A 27134-nucleotide genomic window follows, 5' to 3' on the forward strand; every position below is an offset into this window, starting at 1 on the left:
TTTGATGACAAAAGCATGAACCGTACCATTTGGGTGATTATGAAAATATTTATTCAATCAAAATAATATGGAAGGCTTTCAAGCCACAGTGCATGAAGCAGACAGTTGTAAAATATGTGCATGCACACACATATAGGGTTTCTGGTTTAACTTTAAGAGAAATTAAAAAAAAATAAGAATAGTGCCTGAAAAACATTTAGGTATCTTGGAATATTTATGCGAAGTAAAAAAAGGCGAAGGAGTCACGAGAATTTTTCCAAGCAGCATTAAAGTAAGGAGGCAGTCTGAGCCTGGTCCAGTTCCCCTCAGAGGTATTAAGTTTTTGTCCTGATTTTCCTGCTGATTTATCCCAAGTTTAAGAATAAATTACTTAATGTCCGTGCCTAAGTCTCTATCTGCAATGTTGTTAATATAGTACAGTAGGATTTAGATGGAATTTGCCATGGGCAGGTCCATTCTGATTAGAGGCCAGCCTATTTCCATAGGATTAGTTAAAAATGGAGATCAAGACCCTACCATCATAGGAATGTTAGGATCTGGAGAGAGATCTAGCATGAGAGAGTGAGTATTCCAGGTCACCTTACTAGCTACAAGGCCACAGTCCTTCATATCTGAGCTGCTGTTTTCTAATTTGCAAAAGGGACAATACCATTCCTTTACAGGATTGTACAGGTAATTAAATGAGATTATATAGGTCCCAGCTCAGGGACCAAGAGAAGGAAATGGTCCAGAAGAGGGAAAATGGAAAAGGACAACTGAAATATATTGCTATACCAAAATAGGAGTAGGGGAGAATTATGCAAGGCTGAGTTTAGGTGTATTCAAAATGTGTTCAGGAACCAATGAATGAAGCTGGATTATAGGGTTTCAAAACACTTGAAGAAAAAAAGAGACAAGCTATCTAATTCTATGGTTATAAGACAAAAAGACAAAAGAACTTCTCTGTTGAAATCAACTATCTTTAATGGAAAAAAATCCAACTGATTTTCTTCTAGATTGTTACATCGAGCTGGAATATACATTCACTGTAGCTAGTTGTAGTTACCATGAGAAACATTAAAATGATCAGATTTACAAATTCTGCTCAAAAGAGAAAATAAAACAGATGGTTACAGGTAAGAGCTAAATCTAAAAATATGAAATGTTATAATATTAAGTTCCAGCAACTATTTTGAAATACTATATCTGAGGTCTTCAGATACAAATCAAATTGTTGTTTCTCATAGTTTTAATACTAAGGAAAACCAAAAAATTAGCACACGGGGCAGTTTCAAAATAAAGTGCAAGCAGTTGCTTTATCTCTTTGAGCAGATCAGTCTACCTGGTATTTCATTTTCTGAAGAGTCCTCTAAATTTGAAGCCTCCTTAGCCTGAACTCTAGTCCCAGGCACTAATGATTATTGTAGTGATCCAGGCACAACGCTATTTCCCATTCCCAGTTGTGGGAACAGGTGGGGCTCCAGCCAATCATTTTGCCAGCTCATATTTCTTGCTCCAGGCCGCATCTAGAATTAGTTTGGAGAGAGTGTGCCAGGGAGTTAGGTCTCCTCCAAATTATGAAATCATACCTTAGCAGAGGAGGTAAAGGAGCTTAAAGGGATCCTAGTATCAAGTCTGGGATTTAGCCTCACCCTGGAGTGACCTGCCACTGTTAGTTTGGTCCATTTATCAATCTTGAACTCTGCCAGCAGCCCAAACAGCCTTTTAGGAGAGATGGATCCACAAAAGTGATAGGAATCTATCTGCAGCAAGAAATCTGATGGCACTATTTGTTTCTAGCTGGGACAAAAAATTGCAAAGCAAGACAAGTGTATCTTTGTTTCCTTCTTAATGTCATTTTCATTATAGTCCTTCCTTATTATCTAAAGATACTTTTTGACTCCATGCTGTCTAGTAGCTGATCAGGTCAATCTTTCTGGGCTGGCATTGCCCAGTTAATACCCAATTCTTTCTCAAAATGTCCACCCCCCCCTCATCAAACACATAGTCTCAAACTCCATCTCAACAGGGCCAGTGTTTTGTTTAAATGTCAAACGTTGCTCATGAGCAAGTCACAAAATCGAGTTCCTTTACAGTGACTTATACTGTGTACACTCTAGAAGTATGAAGCATGAAATGGATCAGAGCTGGAGGAAGTGTGGTATCATGGTAAAAGTCCTAGACTCGGAGCCAATAAACGTAACTATCAACACTGGCTCCCCTATACATTAATTCACATTTCTGGTAAGTTGTATAACTTTTCTGGGACAGTTTTCTCACCTATAAAAGAGGGTTGCTGTGAGGCCATGTGAAAGCATTTAACATAGAGGCTGGCATATACTAGGTGCTAAATAAATATAAGCATTCCATGAAAAAGTGAACAAGGATGGGAGTTTTGTAAACTCCCTTGTTCCTCAGATGTAAAAGACCTTTCAAAATCTTATGCACTTCAATTGTACATGGCAGTGGACCAAAGCTACATGGAATCTTAATTCTATATATTTTCCTCTCTACAGTGATAATTTATAAGTTCTTTTTCACAAGGCTTCTGGCAGAAGCAATACAAATATGCTAGTAACACAAACCATAAGAAGAATGGAAGATGAACAATATAACCACTACGAAAATATCAGGCAGATGCTCTTCTTTCGACTGGTTCAAAGTTGCTAAGTCTTCATGCTGGTGTCTTCTTTTTAAACAAATATGTTGCTGCAGATGGTTTATATCCCTTCCATTAAACTGTGGGATTTCACATGTATGGGAGGTGCTAGGCAAAGATGCACAAACTGTCACATCTTTCATATTCCAGTACAGCAAATCAGGCTTTCTCAACACTGGTGCCCTCTGTTATCCTAGCTGCTCTCTCCTGACCTCCACACTAGCACTACAAAAATACCTAAAAGCATACTTTGGGGGCAGTTGTTACAATTCTGCGCACAAGCCACCAATGCCTCATCACTCTGTGTACAGGATTAATTCCAAACACTCTGGTCCTTTTGGGTCTTCCTTCCCTCCTCCAGAGCAGGTACAGATTAAATATGTAGCCTCTTTATCCTCATTGTGCCTAATATGTGCTAAGTACAAAGGAGTTACTCAGTAAATATCTGTGAGTTGAGCTGAAATAATTGGCTGAATTGAATTACCTCTCTTAGATCACTTGCACTTCATTCCTAGCACCTTACCAAGGTATATGATGAGAGAGAAGAGCCCTCTGCCATCATTAAGGTCATTTTTGCCATGCATGTGCAACTAACTAGGATGGGACTTGGGAAGCAGCCACTTTTGTTAATAGTTGGAGGCACTAGGGCTTACTTTGGCTTTTCACTTTTAAATAAATGACAGGAAAAACTCTACCCACATGTTGGTGAAATGGGAGCCAGGCATGTACTGGTACCACTACTTGCCTCTTGACAATTCCAAAATCTTACCACAGCTAAAGATTTTGGAAATCTATTAAGATCACACTGAGTATCAAACATAACACTCATACATAGCTGTAGTGTCCTTTGAAAATAAGACTCGCGTGCTCGCTTCGGCAGCACATATACTAAAATTGGAACAATACAGAGAAGATTAGCATGGCTCCTGCGCAAGGATGACACGCAAATTCGTGAAGTGTTCCATATTTTTGGAGGGAAAGGGAGAGAGAAGGGAAATTGCATGGAAATGGAAGGAGACCCTCAGGGGTATACAAAATTACATACAAGAGGAAGTGAGGGGAAAGGGAAAAATAATACAAGGGGGAGAAATGAATGACAGTAGAGGGGGTAGAGAGAGAAGAGGGGAGGGGAGGGGAGGGAGGGGGGGTAGTAGAGGATAGGAAAGGCATCAGAACACAACAGACACTAGTATGGCAATATGTAAATCAATGGATGTGTAACGGATGTGATTCTGCAATCTGTATACGGGGTAAAAATGGGAGTTCATAACCCACTTGAATCAAAGGGTGAAATATGATATATCAAGAACTATGTAATGTTTTGAACAACCAACTATAAAAATTAAAAAAAGAAAATAAGACTCGCTGGTTTGGGCTGGGGACCATGGGCAGACTTTAGGCAAAAACATGGCCCTAGTTGCTTCTTCCTACAGAGAGGGTCTCAGGCCCTTAGCCTCACCTTACCTTTCACCACCAGATAAACAAGACCAAGGGGGAATATTGATACTGCTGGACCATGTGATGTAGCTCAAGCCTGGTTTTGGGGCTTGGGAAATACATTTGTTCAAAGTGATAACAATGAACAAAAGCCTTAAAGTCTGTCAGGGTATCAATAGTTCCTAAGTGGATAGGGAAGAAAGAACAAAATTAAAAAGAAAATCTTTCCCTTTTCTCCTCCCTGCTTCCAAACTTTAGTGTCTCCTAAGAAAGAATTGTCTTAAGAGTCAGAAGGGTAGAAAAAGGCCTGGTGAGTTGTTCCTGCTCTTATGAGTGCTCTACAGAGACATTCTTGTCAGGCAAATACTTTCTATACATTGAAATACTTCGTGAGTGCATTCTGTGTACCAAGCCAGGGGTAGAATGCTGAGTTTCCCAGGTGAACCCTTTCTTGCCTGTATCCTAGCACAACGGTGCTCATAGATGAGAAAGATGTCTCTGTAACTATTTCACAGTGTTGCATATCCAATCTGACCCATCCACCAGGCCCTTATTTATGGTTTTTTAGAAATAAAAACAACACATACTAGATGCACTGCCCATTTAAAAATTCTGACTGTATTTATATGTGGCCAAAGCCATACCCCACCGAGCAGCATCTTCTGCTTGTAAAGGACCAAACTCACATTCTCCTTGGCAGTCAAACCAATGGTCCATGGCGAAGCCCTTTCAGTTGGTTGCTTTTCTTTCATTAGTGTTCCCTGATTTATGTTTAAATTTATCCTTGCCTTATCTCCTGAAAATGTGATCAAAAGCTATTGACCAACGTCTCTGGCATTGAAGATTTTTCTTCCTTTGCCCAGGAGTATTTTTCTTAAGAAAATATAGAAACGCAGTTTGATTGAAAAATCATTTTGGAATTCAATATACTCCATGTTCTTGCCAAAAAAGGAATTGCAGAGAGGCCCAAACCCAACAAATAAAAACTATGGTTCATTTACAATGCATGCTTTCCTCTTGACTTTACCAGAGGGAAACTTTAGGAGAAACCAAAGCATTTCTCATTTATTTTACACATAAAACATTTAATGATCTTTTGAATGTATCAAAAACTTTATGGAACCTTTCAAAGAGACTGAGTGAAAAAGAAGTCACATTGGCCAAGGATAAACAAACTACCACCAAACCAGCTGAAAAAGTTTTAACAATTAATGTGAAAGTTTGAATGAACTCAGTCCTTAGTGAGGGAGGAACTCCAGGGCCTACACAGGAGAGCAAAATGCTCAGAGAATAGCCAGAGAGCTGTAATGTGGCACCAAGGGCCCAGTTTGCATTGCTCCACCAGATCCCTGATGTAGAAACAGAGAAGGCAGTTCTGCTACAATCTAAAATGAGCAGCTCCATTATTGTAGCTTGTTAAGGAAGTCACTAGAAAGTGTGACAAACACAACAGATTACCTCCCAGAAGTCCTGAAAAGGACTCCTCACCTCCACCATGTTCTCATTACTAAAGGGGGTTCATTCACTCCACAAACAATCACATAGTATCCACCCTGAGCCAGGCACATGCTAAGTGCTGAGAGAGTACAAGTTGAAGAACACATAATCCTTGTCCTCAAGGATAGCAACAATTAATAGGGCACTAACTGTGAGTTCTGAGTATATACAATCCCATTTAATCCTTACATGAGGACTGAGAATATATCTCATTGATAGAGTGGTGGCGTAAGTATGCAGGAGGCCCTGAGTTCCATCCGTAGCATTGTGAAAAATAATAAAAAATAGTCTTCCATAAATCCTACAGAACAGATATTACTAGCTCCATTTTATAAATTTAGAGCCTGAGATTCAGAGAAGAATCTTGCCCAAAGCTATGCAATTTATAAGGGGCTATGCGCTTATATACTGTGTTACACTGTCTTAATCAGGTACTGAGAAATTGAAGAAATTCCCTTCTAGAGCGGGTAGAAGTTTTTTTTTTTTTTTTTTAATGATTAGAGAAGATTTTCTGGAAGAAGAAGCGTTTAAAGTGGGGCTGGAAAGCATGGGGAGAATTTGGGTATGTAAAGACTGAAGAGAGGGGCTGAGTAGGAGGAGAGACATAAATACTCTAGATAGAAAAGGAATAGCATAGAGATACAAGAGACATGAAAAATGTTCAGGAAACAGTTTGGCTGGACTGTGAGAGAGCAAGAGATTAGACGGAAATGAATAAATGAATCACAAATGAAGACATGAATAAATACACCTAAAGTAGTTACCAAATGTATATGATCTTTCAACCTTGAAGCTGCAATGGTTTAGAAGGTGTTATTACCCCTCTCCTCTTTCTGAACTCCAGCCAAACTCCAGGAAGTGTTCAGGACCAACTATTGGGATGGTAGGGGGGTGAGATGGAGTGTGTGTGTGTGTGTGTGTTTTGTGTACCTGATTCAGAAACCATAGTCCCAATTCCTAGAAGCTGGAGACAAGAGTTGCCTTTTCTCAGACAAGAGTTCACTGCTGTGAACCCTGTTTATCATCATTACTGTCCATGGGAGCATTCATTCAAGTAAAGATACAACATCAACTACAGTCACCTTGAAAACATCATTCCATAAATTCTTCTCTAACCAGAAAGGCTTTATATTTTTCCGAGCAAAGCTAACATTTGGGAATTAAATGTATTTTAAATCACTCCATGCTGAATGGATGTTGGTATCTATTTTACCGTTAAATGTGAGACACATGTGGTCATAAACACCTATCCATGTTGTGTCCCTATAGATATAAACAGTAAGCTCTTAAGAGCAATTTCCATATTGCATAATGAGTATTTGCAGATGGAATTTATTTCTAGATTACACAAATTTTGGTTATGCTGGAAACATCAGCCTTAATACATCTATATCAAAAAAGAACATCTTAAAACAGAGGTTTTACAAATATGAGATGAAGTGGGCACATCTGTGAATGACTTATTCTACGTTGAACAAAAGAATTCCCTAAAAGACATCCATTCTCCAAACTTCCAGCAGAATTAGGCCCCTTTGAGTTTTGGCTTCCTTCTTTTTCTCACTGCCTTCACTGGCTTGATTTACTAAGTACAATTAGATACACAGTACAGGTCTGAGAGCCTGGTCTTTGGTCCTAGGACCACATGCTTAAAGTGATTCACCATTCCTTGTTGGTCCTTGGCCATCTTTATATTGCTGTAGCCAGTGTACCCAATTTTATTACTTAGAGACAGGATATTCTGTGGTTGGATTTTAAGAGTGCTCATATAAGAACTCAAAAAAATCTCATAGGAGAAATGGTTCTCCTGTGTTTGAATCTTAAACTTACCCACTGTGATAGTCTGTGATTTTATTATTGTATAGCTTTATAAACTTATACATATGTGTATGGCATAAGTATCATGAGAATTTAGATGCATGAAAAAGAGATCAATTTTTTTTTCTTTTTCTCTTTAAAATCACAGCTTGGTTGATCATAATATTTTTATTTCTTTGATGTTTATTTGTATTACCTTATAAATCTACAAGTGAGAATAGTTTTTCTGACAAAAGGCAATACTGAACACCATTTAAAATAGGAAATTAATTCCAGAACTTATTTTTTTAGGCATAGCCAGTTTTCAAAAATGGCATAAGTGATACCAATAGACAGTTTAAACATCACATTTGACTTCAGCCAGCCACTCACACTCAGCCATTATGCTCTATGCATGTAAGTTCTACTTTCTCAGGTGTCTCGACAGCTCATCTGATTAGGTCACCAAAAAAGGCTGAGAACAGAAGTCAGATATTTCTTGTTTGTTATTTATTTTTTCTATGTAGTTTTACTTGTTGGGCCCTATGGCTTCAGTGACAAGTGAAAAAACTGCTGTGTTCTGATATTTAAAATCCCTTCTCTTCTGTGCCAGTTTATATCAGTGACCTGACCTTAAGAGGGCTGGCAGAAAGATAGAGAACTTTACGTTACTTCAGATAAACCATAAAATGTAAAATCTCCTTGTAGATTATTAAGCGATGTCTCTATGGTTCTAGAGGGAAGAAGAATTGAAATGGCAAAAGAGAACTTCCTGTAGGTGTATTTTTGATTCTGAAATCTAAATGGTAACTGTGAAGCACATGTTCTTTCCTAAAGAATATTAAGGAAGGGTTATTGACTGAATTTTGTTTTGAAATATGAAGTTCTAATGGAGAAGGGACTTTACAGCTTAGTCCTGAAGATAAAAAACACTGGTTCGTAGCAGAATATATCTTCTTCTCGAGTGGACAGGGAACATTCTCCAGTACAGACCATATGCTAGGCAATAAAACAAGCCTCAGTAAATTTAAAAAGATAAATTGGACACCATCAAAATTAAAAAAAAAAACTTATATGCTTCAAAGGATACTATCAAGAAAAGTGAAAAGACAACTCACAGAATGGGAGAAGATATTCCAAATTCACATATCTGACAAGGGTCTTATACCCAGAATATGTAAAGAAAACTTGTAATTCAATAGCAAAAAGATAATTCAATTAAAACTGGGCAAAGAACGTAAGATAGAAATTTCTCCAAAGGTACATGAAAGATCAATAATCATATGAAAACATGCTCAACATCATTAGTCATCAGGGAAGTGCTACAAGGAGATACCATGTCACAGTGATTAAGATGGCTATAATCAACAATACAGATAAGTGCTTGTGAAGATATATGGAAATTGGCAATAATGTAAAATGGTGCAGCCACTTTGAAAAATGGTCTGGCAGTTCTCAAAGTATTAAAAATAGAGTTACCATGCCACCCAGCAATTCCATTTCTAGTATATATCCAAGAGCAAGGAAGATGTGTCCACATAAAATCTTGTTCATAAACAGCCTAAGTTATAATAGTCAAAAGTGGGAATAGCATAAATTTCCATCAACTAATGAATGTTTAAGTAAAATGTGATATAGCCATACAATGGAGCATTATTCAGCAAAATAAAACTATTGATGCAAGTTTCAACATGGACAAATTTTGAAAATGTTATGCTAAGTGAAAGGAGGCAGTCACAAATGACCACACATAATACAATTCCATTTGTATAATTTAAAGAATAAATAAATCCATAGAGTCAGAAAGTAGATTAGTACTTAATATTGGGAGGATTGAAAATGATGGCTAAAAATTTAAGGATTTCTTTCTGGGGTAATGAATATATTCTAAAATTGACTGTGGTGATCATTGCACAATTCTATGAATATACAAAAACCACTGAATTCTACACTTAAAAATGCTTGAACTGTATGCTTATGTGAATTATATCTCAATAAAGCTGTTACTAAAAAAAGACCAGTTCACCAACCAATATTAACAACAAGATTCCATACAAAGTCTCATAAACAAAAGCAACATTCTGTACATAGGGGCGATTATAAATTTACATTAGCCATATGATATACACCAAAGATAACCACAAGTTAGTTTTTAGTTATTTCATTCCTACTGGTTTCATCTCCATAAACAAATTTCTGTTTTTCAGCTAAGGTTGTAGATTTGTATAAGTGATTTCTTCTTTATGGAACATCCCCAATCTTTAGCTAGCCATAAAGTTGACTGTGAATTATGTGAGTATGTCTGGGCCTAAGGAAAAGAGGAGTACTGAACTAGACCAGACCTGTTTGAGTATCTACAAAGGTCCAAGAAGACCAAATAAGTTTAGTCACTCCACACCCTCAATCCTCCATCTGCATTCTTATCTCTACCTTCTTGCCAAGACAAGCAAATGTAAGGAGGATCAAGGGTTGAGCACAACAACATGGCTTGAATGACCACTTTGGAGCCCTTTCTACTCTATGCCGCTTGTTATCCTTTTGTTGATCTCAACACTGGCCAAACTGCATCCTATGGATCTCAGCTAGCTGCTGACTGAAGGCTTACACGGCATACAGGAGTAACATATAGCAGAAAGGGAGACAACAGAGCAGAGATTAGTAGGAGTAGTTTCAATGCCTTTGGAGAAAAAAAAAAGCATGGGTTTGAATCTTTGCTTGAGCATTTATTAGCTGTGTTACCTTGTGCTACTTACTTCATCTCACCAGACTTCATGTTCTTCCCCTTTAAAATGGAAGTTATATTATCAAGCTCCCAAAGGGTGGTGTAGAGATTAAATGTGGTAGTATTCAGACCAATGTCACCATGGAAAAAGCAAGTAGTAGTAAGAGCTATGATGTTTCTATTATTATTATCATAGTCAGAATGAGATTCATTCCCAAGCTCATTATGAATCTCTATAATATTAAATTCTTTAACATATCACAGACCTAATAAAAGTCAAAACTTCCTCATGAGTATGGCATTTTAAAGTTTAGCGCTGAACTGAAGGGATAGTGAATAATTCTAAATGTATTATTTTAGCTGGGGCATTGGATCCAAGAAGAGCAGCATATGAGGCCTTTAGCCTAGTCAGCCTCCCAGAACCAAGATTATGTGTCTTCAAAGTTACCTTCAGAATAAGCTGTGCAAACTGCTACCCTAACAAATGATAGCCTAGGACATACTTAGGCCAGGTGATCATGAAGCATAAGAATGCACTCTGGATCAATAGTCATAGCTCTCCAGTGGGGCACAGAGTGGACCCATAACTCTCAAGCATGCAAAGTGAGTTACTTAAACATCTTATTGGGCCCAGATTAAGGTACCCAGATGTATTGTGATTCACAGGAAAATATATAGGGAATATATAGAAAGAGAAGGAGAAAGTTCTAAGATTCCAGAACATTCCAACAACTGGGCTGAGCACACTATGCTTTGAGCTCCTTATTACCACCTGACCCTAGAAGGCTGGAGAGCCTCTGAACTCCTCCTGCTGAGGCTATTTTAATTTTAAGCATCAACGCTCTGGAAAAAGTCAGGGGTCATTTATTAGCATGGGAGGATTATTGTTGTCATCATCAACCAATATTTATCAGCTACATGTGCCAGGCCATGCAGCATAATAGTTACAGAAATGAATTTGACATTAGAGAGATCTTGGCTCCAATCCTATCTCTTACTATCCATTGACATTAACCTTGGGCAAGTAATTTAACTCTCTGAGTCTTGGTTTTCTCCTCAAGAGCTACCATTAAAGCCTACCTTCCAGGGTTATAATCAGGATTTAATCACTTGATGAATGTGAAGTTCTTAGTAAATCACAATCCACTAGGTGGTGGTCATTGTGGTGTACAGAATGATGGAGATAGGGCTTTGGGAAAGAAAGAGATGTCATGGAGGGCTGAGACTATGGAGCTTAAGTTTTGTGAAGGAGGTGGCTCTTGAAACTTTCAGATAGGAGAACTGAGGGCATCTCACGCAGATGCAATGACCTGAGCAAAGGTAAAGGCATGGCATATTCAGATAAAAATGGCATATCTATAGTTCACTTACTATAGTTCCAGAGGACACTGTAGGATCATTAGCAGATAGAGAGTCTCACGGACAGTTTAGGGTTAACAGAAAACCTGGTCTAGAAGTCTGAAAACCCAGGCACCTTATCACACCTGGACTCCAATGCTAAGTGTCATGCTTAGGCCATAGGGCATAAACATTCATCCACTTCTGGCTAAGGCACCTGACTCCCTGTAGCACTTGCCACTGCAATAGTGACATAACCCAGATAGCAAGAGAACCAGATGTGAGGGTAAGATGAAATTAACAACATGTCAACTAGCCATTGAAATAGCTTGTTCCTTAAAGTAACTGAGCTCCTGTAATGCTCAGATGAACAGCTGAGAGAAAGTACTCTGGAAAATATGAAGTTATTTAACAAATGGAACAAATATAAACATTAACATACACAGATATATATGCATATATATAGTCATTATTGAAATTAGAAAAGGTTGACCCTTGGAAAAAACGGAACAATTTAATGTGATATATTCTCTTTTATATACATTTTTTAAGTTGTAGATGGACACTATTTATTTATTTATTTATTTATTTATTTGGGGTGCTGAGGATGGAACCCAGTGCCTCACACATGCTAGACAAGCAATGTACCACTGAGCCGCAGCCCCAGCCTCAATGATATATATTCTCTTAAAATTCAATGTCCTTCCTAATCTTGTCCTTATAATGTGTGTTTTTCAGGCTAGAAGCGGTTTTCTTATAGCTTTATTCAGGTGGAGTGTTTTGGAGGGTGCTGGGTAGCAATTCAGCCTCCAACTCATCTCCTTTTTAAGAATAGTACATGTATTTTATATCAGAAGATTCATTTGGAAGCCATTTAGGTCATCATTTGGATGGGCATGTTTTAATTCCTATTCCTACTGATGTTTGTCCTCATGAGTAGAACAGATGTGGTAAATGCATAATGGATTTATACACATTGAAGTGGGCCTCTTCCAAGAATGGTAAATCCTTTGGTTTCTAAAACATTAGAGATGAACTGATAAACCCCTAGAATGGGCGCCTGGTGACCTGGCTGGTTCCATTCATATTCATGTAAATCACTCAGTTATGGGTTTTCAGCTTTTCTCACTCCAGTTCTCTCTTAGTGTCCTTGATTGTGCCTGTTCTTCAGTATTCTACAGCTCTCTATGTAGTTTCATCTGTGAAACAGAAAGAATAATGGTATCCACCCCACGGGGTTGTTGGGAAGATAAAATGAATTGATCTACAGAAAATGGTTAAAAGACTACAATGAACACTCAGAAACATGAGCTATTATTATTATGCCTAACCTATCATTACCTCCTTCATGTTCTCTCTTTGAATGACACTGCCGTCTGCCCATCTGTCCAAGGTGGAAACACCAACTTCCTCTTTGACTACTCTTTCATCCTTACTCTGCCACATCTGATCAATTAGGTCCTGGTTGTTCTTCTCAATTCATCTACTCCTCCATAGTGCACATTCCAAAATGCAATTCTACCTGTATTTTGATTCTCTCACCATCCTCCCAAACCCCAGCAACACACTTAAAGTCTTTTACCAGCAAACCAGAGTGCCACTCTCAATCTGTTGGTGGTATTCCCTTGCAGTGCTGTGTTGAGAAGGATTAGGAGGTCACATCTGGGCTCAGTGGAATGGGGTGCTGTGACTGATTATCAATGTCTACTATGAAGAGGGGTGGGGGCTGGGGAGGCTGATGGTCCACATGTTGTGAATTTATAGACCCTGCAACATGATCAAGGCCAAGCTCCTTAACAAGGCAGAGATAGCCCCTGACAATGTGACCCCTAATAAACATTCCAGGCTTACCTCTTGCCTCTCTCTCTTCTCTAGTCACACCAACATGTGTATCCTGTCTAGAATGGCTGTACTCTTTCTTGCCTCCACATCTTTGCTCAGACTTTCCTGCTGGCTTGCAATTTTCTCCCCTTTCCACCTGACTCCTACACATTGTTTCTGACTCAGCTCAGTTTCTGACCACCCCAGTCTGGGTTTGCAGTTTTTCCTTTGTATTTCCACAAGTCCCTGAGCATACTGCAATCAGTGCTTTAACCACATTACATTATAATTATATAGTCAGGTGTTTGTGCCCCTCCTTTTGCCCCCCCTCCCTCCAACTAGACTAGGAGCTCAGATAGGTAGGTACTACACTTTTCATTTATGTACAGCCAGGGCCATGCAACAAACACAAATGGAGCACTAATTATGTGTTAGGCACTGGGAGTTACCTGAACTCAAGTTGATAAGTGCTAGAATGAGTATTAACAAAGCACTCTGCCTGGGGCAAGGCTTCATGGAGCAGTGAGGTGCATCTGAACTGAGTTTTAAAGATAGAAAAGGGGGAAATAATTATGGGCTAAGGAACCAGCACGTGTAGAATATTAGCAGCCACCATTTATTTAAACCTACCAAGCAAAGCATAGGCACTGTGCTAAGTGCTTTATGTATAAGACTTTAGAAAGTTCCAGGCAGGCATGAAAGAGCAGAACAGCAAGTTTGGCAATAATGAGAACCTCAAGGTAGTTGGCACATAGGATGGGATTACAGTTTAGATATGAGGTGTTCCCCCAAAAGCTTATGTTAGGCAATGTAGCAGTGTTTGGTGATGAAATGATTAGATTATGACAGCTATAACCTAATAAGTCTCTAATGTATCTAAATGTATGACCTGTATCCCATATTATGGATTAATGATTTAAATGGATGAATAGGTGGTAACTGTAGGCAAGGTAGGATGTGGCTGGAGGAAGTTGTTAACTGGAGACGTGCCCTTGGGAGTTATCTTTTGTCCTAGCTCCTCACCTGCTCTCTGTCTTCCTGCTGCCTGGCTGTGTTGAGCTGAGCAGCTTTTCTCTGCCATGCCTTTTTGCCATGATGTTCTGCTTCACCTTGGGCCCACAGCAATAGGCCAGCTGCCTATGGGCTGAACCCTTGAACTCATGAGCCCAAAATAAACTTTTCCTCCTCTAAGTTGTTCTTGTCAGGTATTTTGATCACAGTGACAAAGAGCTGACTAACACAGATGGGGTAGAGGTTGGTTAGTCGTGGATAAAATTGGAGAAATAGTTTGGGACAAATTAGGAAAGGTTGGGTTAAAAAGATTTGGCTTCATCACTTACCATTCCTTCCTATAACCCAGGGGCAGCAAGGAGAATGCCCTTGGACTCTAAGCTGGATAGAGGTGGGAAGGTACAACCTCTCCTTGAAGGTAGACAGGCTACTCTCATTCCTTAAGCTGAACCTGATTCTAAACCCTGTGGAGGTACTAAAAAAATGCCATTTCAAGCTAAAGTATGACCTGTGATTTGAGATTTAGAAATCCCTAAAACTGAAATGTGCATGTTTTTCACAAATACTGCTGAAATCATTACCATTGCCCACCACCCCCAAGTCTATCTTTCCTGTTCCAACTGTCATGCCATATTGAAGTGGTATGTGGGGAGAAGTAGAGTTAAACAGAAAAAACTAAATGGAGAGAGAAATTCATGGTTCCATGCTCAAAAATACCTGAGTCAGAAAAAATATTAGTGTATTATCTCTATATGTGAACTAAAAATGATAAACAACTTATGAACCCACTAACATGAAATGCCTGAGCTCCTTTTCATTATTGACTTAGTCTTTTGGTGTTGTGTGTCATAGACAGGCTCAGAAATCAGCAGAAGCAAAGTGCAGACATTCTTAATCCACTGCTGTGTACTTGCATAGAAAAGCTTTAGTGATCTGACCACATTTTGGAAAAATCTCATTTCTTACAGTTGGTGGTGTATACGAATATGAGTAATATGTTGCCTCACTGCACAAACAAGAAAGAAATGCTGAACAGGAGAGTGGGGGTGTGTTCTAAATTTAGTTTTCCTTCCAACCTCTGCCCATATGGTTGGTGGTTAAAAAAATGATTACTGAGCCAACAAAATGTAACCTGATATTAGGAGTTCCACTCCTAACTCTACAAAACCAGGGGGCTAATACTAGCACACGGTATTCATTTATCCTAATGCTCTCTGATAGTGGGGCTGAACCCAAAAAGTGGTCCTCACCTCTGTCCCCTAGTGAGTTGTCTTATAACTCTCATCTAGGTTTGGATGGGACTAATGAGACTGGTTAGGAGAGACTTAAGAAGAAGCCTATCAACCTCAAAAAGAAATATGAAGTTTTGAGCACAAAAAAGTTATGGATCCACTTAACAGTTTCCAAGTTAAAGATTTCCAAGTCCCAGATTCCTAGAAGTCAGAGGCACTAAAAATGAAGGGTTGTTTCTTTGTCAGCATAACTTTGGAAGACAAAAATTTTCTCTCATTCATTGTGGAAAGAGGTATTGATTTAAGCCAAGAAACTTTAAAGATGAAGAAAGGTAAATGCATCCTCCAAATGTACCATCTCACTCAGTGATGTGTTGATCAATGTTTACCAACTGGCTCTCCCTTTCTCTTTCCCTCTCAAAAAAAGAAGTATGCATGTTATTTTATTTTTAAATTTTACTGGAATAAAAGATGTGCAGCCCTTGCTTTATAGATACAAATATATGATACCTTTTATTATAAATTCCTTATAGTCAATTGGTTCTCACAGAATGCTTTCATTGATTTTTGCCAGACTCTTACATCTGTAGCCAAACTACGGTTGCAATTGATGAACTAGTTCCTATAGGATTAATGGCTAATATACTGGTTTAAATTAAGGAACAACACAAAAGTGAAATAACAAAGACTTATGTTGGAACTTCACTCTATTAATGAAGGGAGTGACTTCTTTGTTGAATTGGATAATAGTTTTCAAATGCTGGAAGAATATTTCCTCAACTTTTTGTGCTATTTGCATTTAATGGCTACAGATACAACATGATTTTAAGTTTTAGCTGCACTATGAACATTTTTTACCATTACTTTCTTAAGTCTAGAGAATCAACAAAATAATAAATTAAGCCCTGATTTATACTTTTTGCAGATTTCTGTGGGGTAACCATCATGGCTAACTTCAAGGCACCAATACAATGACACTGAATACAAAGTTGGAAAAATATGTAGTATTTCCTCCACACAGATGCAACAGACATATAACCTTAAGAGCAGAGATAATAATAAAATGTTATAAAATAATTAGGTTGTGAAGAGTTTTGAGAATAGCTTTTATTTTTTAATAAGATTTATTTCCTTGTAAATTTATATAACTTAATTTTTAGTAATGGCTATGTTTAACAACTAGCCCACAAAAATTCAGAAATTTTAATAGTGGGCTCTTATGAACCAATGTAAGCCAGCTCTATGTAGACCCACTTAAGATTGCTTTTGAGATTATTCCACCAAGGGAATGAGAGATACAAGGCAGAGACACAGAGATAGAGCTACACCACCCTTCTCAAAGTATGGTCTACTACTCTGATATTTATTGATAATCTACAAGAATATAAGTACAGAAATTGAAAGTAGTCACTTAGAAACTTTTATAGTAACTTGACAGAGATATTTAGGCCTGTTGAAACTCATAATTAAAAATCATGACTTGAGCTGGGTGCAATGGCACATGCCTACAATCCATGCTACTCTAGAAGCTGAAACAGGAGTACTGCAAGTTCAAGGCCAGCCTTTTCAAATTAGCGAGAATCTATCTTAAAAAAAAAAATAAAATTAAAAAGGGCTGTGGATGAAGCTCAGTGTTAGAGCACTTGCCTGGTATGTGTTAGGCCCTGGATTCAATCTCTAGTAATGCCAAAAAAAGTGGCTTCTATTTTATGTTTTGTAGGCCTTCTGTCATTTATTTTTCCTAGTTTTTTCCCCAAATAGTGGGGATTGAACTCAAGGGTGCTGTACCACTGAGCCACATCCCCAGACATTTTTATTTTTTAAAGATGGGGCCTTGCTAAGTTGCTGAGGCTTGCCTTGAACTTGGGATCCTCCTGCCTCAGCCTTTCAAGCCGCTGGGATTACAGGAGTGTGTCACTGCATCCAGCTAATTTATTTTTGTTATATTCTACAAAAAATTGGTCCATAGCAGAGTTGAGAGGGAAATAAAAGTCTTGAGTTACAGATAACTTGAGATGCTTTAGCCTAATTTTCTTGAACAGACTTTGATGGGACAGAGGTACAAGGGACGAGTATGAACAGTACAATCTTGATCTCGACAATTCAGTCATTTGGGTTAATGATTTGTAGCTCGAGAGGAGCTCTAGTCCAGGTTTGCTTTTCTAACATGGGGGCAGGAAGGTCACAAGCCTGGAAATAATTGGGGAGAAATGAGAACTGGATTCTTGTACTAGCAAAACAAATCCAGAGGCTGTGAGTGACAGAGGATGTTGAAAAGAATGGCTCCCTGGAAAAATCTCTGCCATTCCTAAGGATCCACTTGCTTAGGAAAATAGTTACAGAAAATCATAATTGGTGACATGTGCTCCAATGCAAACAACCAGAGAGACTCTCTTCTCCACTTCTCTTTCCTTCCTCCAGCCTGAAAAACTGCCTCATAGGTTTGCTCCACCATCTTGGTTCTCTTTTGCTCTATTGGCATATTTAGGTTATAAAATTAGAGTACCTCAGAGCTATTCAGGATCTTGGAAATCAAGAGCCCATGTTGGAGGTATCTATTCACTCTCTGACACCTCACACCCATTCAGTCAATCTTTCTGAAATATGTTTATTTAATATCTAGTTGAATGACTCCCGAGTCAGGAAGCTGATTGTTTCCTAAAGCAGTCCATTTCGTTGAGGAATAGTTCAAAGGGTCAGAAAGTTCACCTTTATGTCAGTCAAAATATGACTCCTTATAAATTCTATGCATTGGCTCCAGACCTACCATCTTCATATGCAAGACCTCTAAATAATAGAAGACAACATTCACATCTCACTAATTCTTCTCTTGTGTATACTAAACATTGCAACTGCTTTTCAATGTCTTCCCATCACCCCTACTCACATTCTTCCCTAGACCTTTTATTCTTCTCATGATGCTGCCTAGGTCACAGACATTCAGTGCCTGTCCCCAGGTCCTACTCCAGTGTTGACTGAATCAGGGATCTCCTATCTCAGTACTCACAATTTCAACTGCTAGAAGCTGAAGGGTACATTGAGGAAGCCAGTTTAGAAAGCAGTGAGAATGTGACATACAGTTGTCCTATCAAATATGAGATAAAAAGAAGCAAATATGAAAAGTAAATATTGCACATGGGGCTGGGGGTGTAGCTTAGTAGTGGCACCTTGGTCTAGCATGCACTAGGTCTAGGTTCCATCCCCAGCAAAAGCAAACAAAAATCTGAACAAAGTTACACATGAATAACTGAAATCATTAATTTATTCATGGTGTTGAGGATGAAACCCAGAGCCTCCTGCATGCTAGGCAAGTCTTCTACCACTGAGCTACAATCCTAGACCTAAAATATTTATTGAATATCTACTAAATGACAATTGCTAAGCAAGGCCAAGGAGGGAAGCAGAGGTTGGTCATTGAGAGCTGAGCCCTTCAGGTGCTGGAGTGCCAGCACAGACAATTTCCTAATTTGTAGCTCATTGATGGATTTAAATAGTAATATAATTACCAAGTAAATAAAAACAGAGCAAAGGCCATTATACAAATTCTAGTATTTGAGGAGAGAGCAGGGGGAAATCTCATTAGCACCTACAGGATGAGAAGTGTACACACAGGATGAAAAAGACATGCTTTCTACTCTCCCAGGAGCTTATGGTTAGTGGAGGAAATCACTTTACTCTGAAATCCATCCAGAAGGTGCTAATGAGATTTCCCTCTGCTCACACAGACTGCCTGCAGATACTAGAATTTTTAGAATTACATCTACGCCATTTTAATTTACTTGGTAATTATATTATTACTTTAGTTCATTGATGAGCTACAAATTAGCAGATTCTGTCTATGCTGACACTCTGATTATCACCTTAAAGTCTTATTTACCATCAATCATATATGTTGGGATTTTTTTTAAGACTAGAAAGTTTTAAAAAATCAATGAGTATACTTGGAAATGGTAAGAACCATAAGTGCTATGGATCATTTTGGCAGATTGTTAAACATCTCTTACCCAGGTACAGATGTAGGCAGGCTCTATGACAAGGCTTCCTTTCACAAAAAATAACCTCACAATAACCAGCCAGTAACTTTATTCCTACTGAAGTGAGTTAGACATCATCACCCTAAGTACATGTATGAAGACACGGATGGTGTGAAAATACTTTGTGTATAGTCAGAGACTTGAAAAATTGTGCTCAATATGAGTAATATGAAATGAACTATATTCTGCCATTATGTATAACAAATTAGAATAAATACATAAAAAACAAAGTGAATGGGAAATCTCTTGGATTTCACACAGGCAAATAAAGGAAAAAATAGAGGCAATAGCTGCATCTCTGTTCTTTTTGTCATCTTAAGAAAAGCATCAGGAGAGTGCTTTCTGAATTGCAGAGATTTAATAGTGGGTGTGTCTGTGTGTGTGTGTGTGTACACATGCCATTTGGGGGCCCTGATGGAGGGTCAGTGACTGCAAAGCATCTGATGCCTTTTTGAGTCCTTCCTCATTTCAAAGCAAGACTTCATCTCTGGCTTCATTTTTGAGCTCCATCTGCACTCACTAGAACTTTCCACACCAATCACTTCCAGCAGGTTCACAATTCCTTGTTACAGTGGACTCCTGTAATTTGGCTTTTCTAATAGACCATTTTTTATGAGGGAGACTTCTGATAACTGCACAGGCTTTATGAGACATCTTCATTTTTCTCTACAATATGATATTTCTTCTTGTGGGACAGCACTTTCCATTTGATGGCACAGAGTCTGCTCCCGCAGATCCTATGGAGATGATACCCTACAGGTTTTGCTTCACTTCTATTTGTTAGAGGCTTTGGCATTACTACTTTCCCAGTGATCCCTGCACAGCTTTTCTACCAAATGATTACTGAGCCTCTTCCTCTCATTCCTTTCTATCCATACTAGATGACCACAGTTTAGTTAAGGCTAGTCATAAACTGGTCAACATGGCTTCTATTCAGAGAAAACTGATTGCACCATGTAAGTAAATTCACGCATTCAAGTTTTCTCTTAATTTGAAAACTGATTATAAAATGCAATGGTCTCAAATTGATCACACTATTTCTAAGACTAACCCCATTCTCAGAGTTATGTATAAGTTCCCAAAGCAAGTTATCCCTTATAAAAGCCATATCCCTAATGTCTCAGATAGGAAACTATCATAAAGCAGAGACTTGGAAATGCAAACCTCAGAATAATCTCCTCCCAAATAATAAACAAAATCCCTAACATGTCTCAAGTTGTGGTAACTTTATGGAAATACTTTATCTTTTCTTCCTCTCATCTGTCACCAGCTTACCTGTAGTAATTCCCCAGTCAACACTAAAGCCTGGGAAAGGCCCATTTCTTGGTATACTTCTCAATTGTCAGATAATATCACTGCTAAGTCTTGCATCTAAGTCCTTCTTTGTGAGCCCTGGAAGCAATACAAAGCTCTAGGGTGAGGTGGGATTGGCTGTCTTGTCAATCTATTAGCAAGAACCACCTGGTTTCTATCTGTGAAAAGTGCTATTATAGTGAGCTTTGCTTCCTTCAGCTTCCCTGTGGCATTTGGTCTCTAAAAGAAAAGATCAAGACATGAAAGCAGATTGCTTGTAGCTGAGAGCAAGATAGAATGGAAAGAATCAGGGGCCCTTTCTTGACCCCCTGAAATCATTGTCCACCCCTGCCCTCACTGCCCCACTACCACCAAAGAAAACAAAACATAACTTGATGTGATTCTTTCAAGATGTAGGTGCCTACTACTGTTGTGACTATGTGGTTATTTGCACAACTCAGCAGACATATTTGTCATTGTTTAAATATCTTCTCAGAGACTTCAGACCACCCTGGGCTAAAAACAAGTTAACAAGTAACTGAAAATGCCACCTTGGGGTTGGAGAAGGGAACACATTTATAATGAAAATTATTGGCCAGAACATTTGAGACTTAGTTTATAATTTTAGCTAAAGGCTTTTGGCAAATAAAACTAACTTATAACCCAATGGTACTAAGCAACATTAACAACATTACCCTAAATGGACATGCTGTTTTACAGTCTAAGTACTTCTATATTCATTATCATACACGTTAAATTCCATAACTAATAAGGTGAGCAGGTTGGCAAATATTTTATCACTATTTTTGCAAATGAGGAAACTGAAGCTCTGAGAAGCTGAGTGATTTTGTCCAAGGCCACAATACAAGGGAATGGCAGGGACAGGACTGGGATCTAGTTTATTTGGCTATGTGAATGGTAATGCCCTTCCCATTATGACTCAAGTGTCAGCACCCTAAAGGTTGGAGGGTGTTCCATTTGCCCATGAGATGGGATCTACCTCCCAGGGGATAACATGGAGGCCTCTTGCACTGAGAGCACATGTTTGAAGGAGTCTTTAGGAGCTCTTGACTGACAGTTCTGGGAGTGGATTACTTATTGAGAAGCAACCTTCAACTAAGTGTCAGAGATCCGAATGGTGGGTTTCCAAAGAGTGCAAGAAAATAGAATTATGTTTGTTCAAACTCTAGAGCACATTTTGGGAGAATAGACATAATTGATTCCTAGACTTCTTATCAACAAGGAAGTATAAATAGATATATTACTGTATCTAATGTATTTTGAGCTCTGCACAGGCCTCAACATCTTTCCTATAGAAAACCCTAGGACATATCATTCCCCTACAGCCTTTCTACCCATTCTTTTGCAAGCATCATAATTTATTTTAAATGGTGAATATTCTGCAGATGTCACCATGATGAAAAGGCTATTATAGATTTCCTCCATTAGTTTTACCTCTTCACCAGATCAACCCATTAATGAATTTATTAATACATGGTGATTACCAACTCCCATTTATGAGAATTTGAGACTTAACAATTTAATAGAACAGTTAAGCCCATGAAGTGTCTTTTGCCTCTTCTATGTACACAGGATTTTTAGCAATAGGGTTATATGGTTATACATAGTCCAGTACAAATTTTAAAAATAAATAAATAAAAAAGAACAAAGAATGGCTTTAAAAATATTTCCTGCCAGGCTTGGTGGTGCAAGCCTGTAATCCCAGCAACTCAGGAGCCTGAGGCAGGAGCCTCACAAGTTTAAAGCCAGTCTCAGCAGTTTAGCAAGGCCTTAAGGACTTAGCAAGACTATGTTTCAAAATAAAAAATAAAAATGGTTGAGGATATGGCTCAGTGGTTAAGCACCCCTGGGTTCAATCCCTGATACAAAAAAAAAAAAAAAAAAAATCCTAATTTCTGTTCTTTGGAGTTATTGTTATTTTGCCTTTAGATTGTAAAGCAACTAAACAGGGAATATCTGTTACAGAAAGTCATGGGGCCCACAGATGTGAAATTTTAATGGCTTCCTCCACAATAGTGATGCAAATAAGTGATCTACAAGGGGCAGGTTACTGCTTTCCCCCATAATACTTGGAGATGACAGAAAAGGATGGCAAAAGGGACTAGCCTAGGCCTGGGTTTCACCTTCACTTTAAATACCAGATCAAGAATAAGTAGCAAGGTTTCTCTTTGCAGTCCCCACACTGACATTTGAGACACTGAAAGTTTCTCCAGGGCAAGCATGTTCATAAGAAGGATTTATTTACCATGGACAAAAAATAGCCAATTAGTATTAATATTGGTTTAAACCTTTAACCCCAGATGTGATCATGAGCTCTACTCTCCAGATCACCACCAACTAGCTCAAGCCCCTTTTACTGTCATGTAGCAACAGGAAATATTTCTATTGCCTGCAATCCATTTCCACTTTCTTTGTTCAAAGAAATAGGCTCTTGCAGTATCCATGATCACTTTACCCTGTCATTGGCTAGCTTCAGGCAAGATTATCTTTTTTCTACAATGTACAGTTATAAAGACATTAAGTGCACCAGAATGTTCTGGCTATATGCACAGAGTAGAGTAAGCTTGAGCAAAAAAAAACGGTTAAGGAAGACAAAGTTGGGGGAATGGGAATGCAGATATCTCTGTGACTGATGTTTCTTGGTAGAAGTTGCTTTGTGAGTATGTTCCAATTGTGTTTCCAACGTGTGTGTGTGTGTGTGTGTGTGTGTGTGTGTGTGTGTGTTTCTGTGCAGGTAAGAGTGGGGACTTAGTGAGAGGGAACAGATACTCAAGATGCTGAGTCATCACATCTTGGCCAGAGTTTCTCAGGGATTGGTCCCAGGCAGACCACTGGGGGTAACAAGCTTCCCAAAAAGCTTACAATAAGAGCTCTGAGAAAGCCATTAACTAATAACACTGCTGTAGGCAGTCTAGAAAAAAAGGGGGGAAGAAAAAAAGGAAAAAGAAAGAAAAATAGCTTATTATGCCAGGTTCATTGTGGATGAAGATCTATTTCAGGAGTGGAGTCTGTCTACATATGAGTATACAAACTCACAGGCCCAATTCAATCTCTGCATAAAATATATGAACTATGGATGCTGAGAAAACTAAAGAACTACCAGAGATTTTAGAATAATAGTACTTTTCTGGATTGTTTTAAATATTTGTAGAGCCTAGCAAGTAAAAAGTACTTTCACACTCATTATCACATTTGATTTTCACAATAACTTATTGAAATATAAAAAACAAGGGTGATTAATGACCCATTTTACAGCTGAAGAAATTGAGGCTCAGAGCAGCTAAATAACTCACTCTAGGTCCTATTGCTAGTACATGTAACAGAATTGGAGCTAAAAATGTCCTAGTCAATCACATAGATAACTGAGTCTTGCAGTCCTTTTATATTTCCTAAAATATTGAACACACTACTGGGCAGTTTAGTGGCTTCTTAGATGCCAGAAGTATTAAGCTCAAGTGTCACAGGTATTCAATTAGAAGTTGGTAAGGGCTATAAATAGATCACCTAGGGATCTTGTTAACATGGCCTTCAGTAGATCTTGAGGTAGGACCTGAGATTCTGCATTTTAAACAAGCTCTCAAATGATACAAATAATGCTGGTCCATGGATCCCAGTTAAAAGGTAAGGGGATAATGCTGAATGTTGGTTGCTTGGTTTTATTTGCCTTTCATGGGTCTCGAAAGAACACCAAGACAGTTCTATTTACATCCATAGGCTCCTTGAGCTTCTGTGAGTTATTAGCAGCAGCAACAATAGACCAGTAACTTTAATAGCAGATACCATTTTTTTGAGTGCTAGCTAGGTGCTAGGCACTGTGATGGATGAATTTCATGTATTATTTTATTTAATCTCCATAACAATAGGAAATAGGAAATACTATTGTCTCACTTTTTTAGATGAGAAAGCAGGCCAAGAAAGATTAAGTAACCCACTGCTATGGTTTGAATGCTTGTTGTCTTCTCCAAAATTTCTGCTAAAATTGAATCCCCAATGCAACAGTATTTAAGCAGTGTGGGGGCGAGTTAGGAGTTGATTAGTCCTTTCTTTATAAAAGGCCTGAAGAGTACTAGGTAGGCCCATTTTTGTCCTATTTCTTGTGTCAGATGAGGACACAGCATGTGTCCATTTTTGCCTTTCTGCCTTCTGCCATGTAAGGATATAGCATCTCTGTCATGTGAGAAGGCACTGAGAAGGCATTTATCAGATGCCAAATGCTGGCACCTTGATCTTCAGCTTCCCAGCTATCAGTACTTTGAGAAATTGATTTCTACTATTTTTAAATTACTCAGTCTAAGGTATTTTTATAACAGCACAAATGGACTATGACACCCTTCAGAAGGAAAGACGCACCATACTTGGTTCTGAGAAATCAAAGTTAATGGTGAAGATGTAACCATGGGTGAGATATCATATAATGGTCATCTCACCCATAATTAAATTCAACAAATAGAAAGGAGAAGCCCCAAGAATTCTATTTTCAATTTAGAAATAAGAATTACATAAAAAGAACATTGGGACAAAGAAATTTTTTTTCCTCTCTCTCTCTCTCTTTTTTTTTTTTTTTTTTTTTTTGTACCAGGGATTGAACTCGGGGGCAATCCACCCCTGAGCCACATCCCCAGCCCTATTTTGTATTTTATTTAGAGACAGGATCTCACTGAGTTGCTTAGGGCTTGCTTTTTGCTGAGACTGGCTTTGAACTTGCAATTCTCTTGCCTCAGTTTCGCAAGCCGCTGGGATTACAGGCGTGCGCCAACACAGCCAGCTGGGATGAAGAGTTTTAAAAGTGAATATTACCCTAGTGTTCTGAGGTGTGGGTAGCCCTTGGTAAGAAGCCTGGCTTGACAGATTGGAAAAGTCAGGAGGGTTAGAATAGGTAAAATGAGGTCTTTTCTAAGTGGAAATATAGCTTAGGAGAAGGGAACAAGTAAATTGCATGATTAGATGAAAATACAAAACATATCCCCCAAAGACTCTGATAAGTACCTTGCCAGAGACCAAAGCCAAAGAAATGAACAAAATCTCAGACTGCTGACACTTGAGTAGGCTGCAGGCATTAAGCATTGTCTGGACATTCCCTTTATTTTACAAATGGAGAAACTAACTTCTAAGATGTGGAAGGAGCTTGCCCTAAGGCACACTGGAGTTAGAAGCAAAGCCAAGAATAGAACCATGGTGTCCTGTACTTCATTTAGTGCATCAGAAAACAAAAGGAAAGAAATGAGCCAGGGAAGCCAGTCAATAGGATCATTTACTGATCATGGTGCAAAAGGCCTGTCCAAGGACCAAATGGAGATATGAGAATCTGAACATCATCTGAGCCATACATACTCTTTATTCACAAGCTGTCTTCTGGAGGAGGTAATTTGGAGTACTAAATGAAATTGGGGGTAAATGCACATGATGTTCCAAGTCAAGTTGACTAAATAAATGGATGTTGATGAATCACAGGACCAGATGGCATCTACCCAGATTCTGGTTAAAATTATGTAACAGCTGACCAAAGTGTATATCCTGTCATTCCAAGTAACTGTTATGCCATACGCCTGGTGGATTGGCAATGAATCTGTTCTCTCTGAGAAGCACTTTAAAGGGGACCCAAGGATCTTCAGCTGGTAGGATCACTGATCAAGTTACGCAAATGTAATGTATTGGAGTCAAGGCATAATTTTTTCCTATAAATTAAATTAACTATCTCTTGTATAGTTTTTATAGTTTATAAAGTACTTAGGGTTAATTGTGCCTAACAAATTGACTATAATTCTTTGAGAGGATCAATTGTGCATGTGGACAAAGGTAAACCAAGGATGTAATCTATAAGGATTTTGAAAAGTACCCTGAAAAGGTCCCACACCAAATACTGTTTAAAAAAGTTAAATCACAATGGAATTGTGGAGTACTATTTTGAAATGAATAAGGATGTGACTCATAGGCAGGAAATCATGAGTAGGAATAAGCAGGGACTTTTCTGGAGAATTATGAACAGTGTTGTGCCATACGGACTAGTTAATACTTTGGTGAATCATCTGGGCAACCTTTAGATGACCATAAGCTTTTCTAAGTATAGATTGAGCACCCCTTATAAAAATGATAGGGACCAGAAGTGTTCCAGATTTTGGAGGTTTTTTTTTTTTATTTTGAAATATTTATATGAATTTACCAGTTGAGCATCCCTAATCCAAAAATCCAAAAACTGAAATGTTGGGAAATGATATTGGCTAACTTATATTGTTATATTATGTTCATGTATGAATATATAACAACAAATCCAATCATTGTGTACAACTATAATGTAC

At 38.4% G+C, this 27134-nt stretch overlaps 1 protein-coding gene and 1 non-coding gene across 2 annotated transcripts in view; one reads left to right on the plus strand and one right to left on the minus strand.

The window, feature by feature from the left end:
• The window catches only part of Gpc3 (glypican 3), a 413816-nt gene that overhangs the window by 19876 nt on the left and 366806 nt on the right, over nt 1-27134 (minus strand). The gene's annotated exons all lie outside the window — the stretch shown is intronic.
• LOC114101867 (U6 spliceosomal RNA) lies at nt 3503-3609 on the plus strand. The gene has a single exon (XR_003584413.1). It is a non-coding gene; the product is annotated as a U6 spliceosomal RNA (small nuclear RNA).

The sequence above is a fragment of the Marmota flaviventris genome, chromosome X (assembly GCF_047511675.1).
Source record: "Marmota flaviventris isolate mMarFla1 chromosome X, mMarFla1.hap1, whole genome shotgun sequence".
NCBI classification, from domain to species: domain Eukaryota; kingdom Metazoa; phylum Chordata; class Mammalia; order Rodentia; family Sciuridae; genus Marmota; species Marmota flaviventris.